We start from the raw sequence: 6,000 nt of genomic DNA on the forward strand, positions 1-6,000 counted from the left end.
TGAATTTGAAATAAATGCACATGAATCATACATCAAATATTGGAATTTGCAGAAATTAAACTATATGCAATGCAGTCTTATTCTAAGTAGAAAAGTAACTCTTATTCCAAAATATTACATTTAATGTTACATTGAATTGAAATAAAAGAATAAAACTAAGTCTTCTTCTTGAATATTCCTGCAAAACTAGAAAACAGTGCTAACACAGAAATGTAGGTTTTTCTGAATTTATCCGAAAATATTGAAAATTATCAGATATTATTCAGATATAAACCCAGATTCATACCCCCTTTGATATAAACATGATAAATAATGAATAAATTTTGAAAATAAACTTGAAAATCCGAAATTGGGGTCAAAATGACCAAAATACCCCTGATGACCTTGAAATCAGGGTTTTCTGAAAGAAATTTTGTAAATTTTAGAATTTTGAAAATCAAATGAAATAAATCAAATACAATATGATGAAATATGATGATATGCATAAAAATTTATGAAATTATAAATTGAAATTTCGAAATTATGGTCAAAATGACCAAAATACCCCTGACAACAAGACTATGGCCTTGAAACTAGGGTTTTCTGAAATAAATTTTGTAAAAATGAAAAATGTAAAATGCAAATAACATTGAAATTAACCCTAATATTATTTTACATGCTAATTTACATGAATAAAACCCTAAAATGGCAAAAATATCATAAAATATCAAATTTAACCTGATTTTCGCCTGATTTTTGCTTCTGAATTTAAAGATAAACTAACACATGGAGCAAATAAACTTGGAATTAAGCCAAATTTAGCATGGACACCTAAAATAACCCTAAAAACAGAATGGAGTTTGAAAATTTAATTTTTTTGCATTTTTAAATATGGAAATTCAAATAAAAACCCTAAATTTTGTGATTTTTGCCTAAAATGCTGATTCTAAAGGGGATTTAGGATATCAAACTTCCATAAAAAATTTCCAAATTTTATGGGGTGATAGAGGACAGTAAGGCAAGGATTTTTTCCTTTTACGCTTTTTGGTTTTGACCTATGGTCGGAGCTGTACAACTCCGTCAAGTCGGATCAGAATCCGACGACTCTAGGATTTGGGGGAAACAAACAGGTTTTGGTAGAAAATGTAGGAAAAATAGTAAACAGATGGTAAAAAGTCTGAAACTATGAAAAAATGTCCCTGACAAACATAGAAAATTTTAATTTTTTTGCATCATTGAGATTCGGGTTACGGTTTGAAAAAGGGCACACTGTTATCAGAGACCCAAATCTCTGAAATTTTTGGATATTGGAATCTGTCAGACAGAAAAGAAATTTTTGGGAAAAATACTGAGACAGTTTCAAAAATTCTAAAATTTTGAAAAATGACAGAAAAATATGTTAGGAACAACTTTCATGTTAAAAGTTTTTGCAGATTGGCTACGTATTGAACGGACTTGGTGCATTAGAGTCTGCCTGTACCCTGGCGAAGGAAAATCGAGATTTTCCCAAGGATCTGGAAAATTCGATTTTTGACAAAGGCCAAAACTAAATGGAAAAACCTCAAAATTTTCAAATCATTTGTAGCTTCAATTGAATCCACTGTGATTTTTGGATGGTGATTCGAATCTCCCACGAGGGTGGTGCCAGAGGTTCTTGTCTGCTAAAGCAGAAATTGAAATTTCTGGAGGGTTCGAAACCCGATTTGGGATTTGGAATTATTTTATGGGATTACAAAACCCAAATGGACTAAATTTTTTTACAGGAAACCACAGACACGATAATATAACTACCACGAATTTTTTTAGGATTTATGAACGAAAATCATACATGAAATAACGATGGGATTTTGGATAAAATCAAGACCTAACTAATTAAACATGTGTTATGACACTAATGAAATGAAAGAGATAAAATATATTAAATACAAAACCTAAAATATGTATCTAGAATGGAAATCAGTAAAATAAAAGTGAACCAAAGGGGGGTATAAACCCTATTTTAATATGGCTATAGGAAGGAAAGATCCGACCCATGTATCGGGTGGATCCCCTTTCCTATATAGCTTGAATCATGAAAAATAGATATTTTCAACAATATGAAGAAAATAACAATGTTATTTCAAATAGAATCAATACAGCATAATGAGGTGATAGGGGGCTTACCTTGAGTTAGCTTGGGTTGGGTGGAGCAAGGAGAAGATCCAAAAGTAATGACAACACTGGTTGATTAAATGGCTAAAGCACCGGCTAAAGGGGTGTGTGATTGTAGTGAGAAGCGCTGGAACCGTGTGGTGTTGATGCTGTACTTGGAGGTGGTGCTGTAGTGGAGAGATGGCTACGATAGCTGGAGCACTGAAGGGCAGCAAACTGGAGCAAGGGAGAGCTACTTCAAGGTTGGGGTTGATGGTATTAGCACCAGCAAGAGAGGGAGTTGGGGCTGCTGCCAAAGGGGAACTGCACCAATGGCTTGACTTGCTGCAACGATTGGTGGGGATCTGTTTGATGGAGTTGGATGCTACTGTCTTGATGGAGATGGCTGCTGATCCGAGTAGCTGTTGGAGATGTTGTGGATGGCTGAAGAGAAGTTGATGGCTGCCAAAGAGAGAGAGAGAGAGAGAGAGAGAGAGAGAGAGAGAGAGAGAGAGAGAGAGAGAGAGAGAGAGAGAGATCTACGTGAATGCTTTTGTGTAAATGACTTAGGGCTTGATAGCCATCTTCCCTAAGTTTTCTAGGTTTAATTCCTTTGGAATGAGAGGGGGGAATCCGCTTTTACGTGAATGGCTGCGGCCATACGGTTGTGGGGGGAAAGTAGCAAGGGAGTAAGGAAGAAAGGGGAAAGAAGGAAGGGAAGGAAAAGGAAAGAAGAGGGAAAGAAGGAAAAGGAAAGAAAGGGGAAGAAAGGAGAGGGAAAGAGGAAGAAGGAGGCTAGAAAAAAATCACACGTGAGTGGAGGGAGAGGAAAGAAAGGAGGAAAGAAAGAAAGAAAGAAACAAAAGAAAAAGGAAGGAAAAAGGAAGAAAAGAAAGAAAGAAGGAAAGAAAAATGAAAAAAAAAAGAAAATGGAGGAAGAAAGAAAGGAAATGGGCTGGAAGGAGGGCTAGGGTGGTCGACCCCCTTGTGGGTCCCACCTTAGGAAAAATAAAATAAAAAATAAAATAAAACAAACAAAAAACAAAGAAAAAGGTAATTTTTTGTTTTCCTTTTTTTATAAATTAAAACAAAAAAATGCAAATGGATGGACCATCTCAGAGCGGGTCCAAATTCCACTTTTAAAATTCATTTGGATGATTAGAGGGGTAAAATAGTCTTTTCAGAAAATTTCCAAACGAAACGAGCTATTTTTTGCAGTTTTTGAAATGAGCTCGGATTTTGAAGTTCAATACCTCGTTGCAAAGCAAATCCAGTGTAGAATTTGAAAATTTAATTTTAAAAGAAATCCAGATTGTTTTTCTCGAGAAAATATTTCTAAATTTAGACTTCCGGGGGTAAAAATGTCAATTTTGGAAACCCAGGGTTTGAAATTGATTTCTGAAAACTTTTAAAACTCAATATGGATTGAAATTTATAAAACTAGAGTTCTGGACTTCGAAAATGAAATGAAATATGATGAAATGTTAAAAAATGCTGAGAAATGATATGAGATGATGAGAAATGACATGCGAAATGCAGACCTTGAATGAAGAATTTTGGATTTTAAACCCCGATTGGCAGATGTACCAGTTTAAAAAGCATTAAAATTGATAAAATTTGCAAAATAGCTCAAGAAATGGTTTTCAGGTTCTACTGGGTTAGAGTGACACTGAAAATTGGGGTTCGAGCTGGATTGAGCTAGATTCTAGAGTTTCAGAAATCAAATGAACTGACCAGACACTGACTCAACTGACCTTTCCGACTGAATTTTCAAGAAAAGCTGTCATTTTTAGAGAAATGGTACGGAATGATCACTGGAGTGAAGTGAATTAGAGATCTGAACTGGCTTTGAGCTAAAACAAAAGTCAGTAATACTGACATGAACTAAAATCAAAGCTCGAACACTAGTCAACTGACTGAACTCAGCTCAATTTCAGCTGAAAGAGCTGAAATGGACTAAAATGGGCTCCTAGACACTTAAAAATGGTTTTGAACTAACACTGAAGCACTTGAACTCTTGGTGAGCTCAGATTAGACTCTAGGGAATATGACTGACTGGGAATGACTGACTCAGATACAATTGGCTTAGATTTGAGTAAGAAATGAGCTCATTTCTGAAGAAATGAGCTCATTTCTGAAGAAATGATCCCATTTTGGCAGGAATGGTTAGAAATGAAAATGGTCTATTTATTGTGAGCTCGGATGAGCTTGAGATGACTGATATTCTAACTGTCATGAACTAACCAACAAGCCTAGTTGACTCCGACTGACTGGGGTCCGGGATGACCTAGGGGTAAAATGGTAATTTTTCTAGTAAAAATGGGTAAAGTGGTGATTTTCTGAAACTGACTCGGGGTTTGACTCCTACACTGACCTAACAGGGTTGGCACTGCACGAGGAGGGTTGTTTGAGAATAGATGTGGAAAATTTGGCGTGTTTACAGGGGATCAGGTTACCCTCCACATTCTGAGAGTCTTCGGCTTCTTGGGCATCTTTGTCCTATTTTGTCACGTGACCATCATCAAGTTCTTGAGCAAGGGCATAACCATGCCATGTGTCCTCTGGTTGGAGGTTATTCCTCATCTCTTCACTAGCAATGTTGAGAATGTTGGATTATGGATCGAGTTCAACATGATATGACTTGGTTTGACACGAGAATATCCATGGAAACTTAGAGTTTCCACTGTGGTGGAAGCAGTTGCCATTTAGTTACCATTTTAAATTGCATGGTAGTTATAGTAACCTCTCACATGTCCCATAATTTAGAGACCATGGATGTTTGATGAGAGCATGTGATATTGATTTCTCTCTCTCTGGGATTCATGGGTCCTGCTCTCCTCTCGACTTCAATGCCTGAGCTCATCGACAACCCACATCCATTAAAGCTTCCTTCAGATTGATAATGGCCATTTTCGATAAGTAATACTATTTTTTTTTGTTTTTTCGCCAACATTGGGTTATGAGCACACTCCACGCTACCGCTGTGCACATGGGTGCATTGGCAGACTCTGCCTGCAGGGTTGTCAGTTTTTGGGAACCCTCCCTCCTATTTTTATCGTCCCTCTCTCTCCTTTCTTTTTTCTAATATCACCACCATAGCCATCGACAGACGCCTGCAACTCACAAAGGCTGGCCGCTGGAGGCCTGCCATCATTGCTAGCTGTCGGTGGCAGCTGTCACCGACGAGATTACAACAGGAGCCAAAAGGGAGGGGCAATGTTTCCCTTTATATTATTTTCTCACCACAGAAGTCATCGACGCATGGTTGAGGTCGACAGTGGCTCATCGTTGGAGGCTGACCAACCGTCAGTCTCAATGGCTAGCCACTAAGGTGGCCGAGTAAAAACAATAGCAAAGGGGAATAAACCCCGCTTTTTGTTTCAAGTTTTAACATCAATAGTCATCGGTGGACGATCGAATCCGATGGTGGATGGCCATCGAAGGTCGACCATGGTGGACGGTCCTCGATGGTGGTAGTTGTTGGGAGGGCTGAGAATAGTTATAATCGTAACCCTAAAAAAAAATTAAGTTTCATGAGAGGTGACAAGTTTCCATTGTAGCATTGCAGCTATAGTGGAACCCGACCCGGTCCAGAACCCAAAACCAATTAAAATGGTTCCGGGTGGATCGGGTCTACTCCTGATCCAGAGGGACCCAATCCAAGATAGTTTGGGTCTTGGATCGGGTCTGAACTTGATCCGATTGTATCCGATCCAAGATTCAGATTCGACCTGGTATATGGACCAGGTCTGGATCATGGGATCTGACTCGAGATTCGGTTGCACTAGGTCTAGATCATGGGATCTAACCTGGTATCCGTTTAGATTGGGTTTAGATTTGAACCAGTTCTGGATCCATGGTATCCGACTCAAGATTCATTAAGATTTGGTC

This window comes from Nuphar pumila, chromosome 7 (genome assembly GCF_984573655.1).
Source record: "Nuphar pumila chromosome 7, dmNupPumi1.hap1.1, whole genome shotgun sequence".
Classification (NCBI taxonomy): domain Eukaryota; kingdom Viridiplantae; phylum Streptophyta; class Magnoliopsida; order Nymphaeales; family Nymphaeaceae; genus Nuphar; species Nuphar pumila.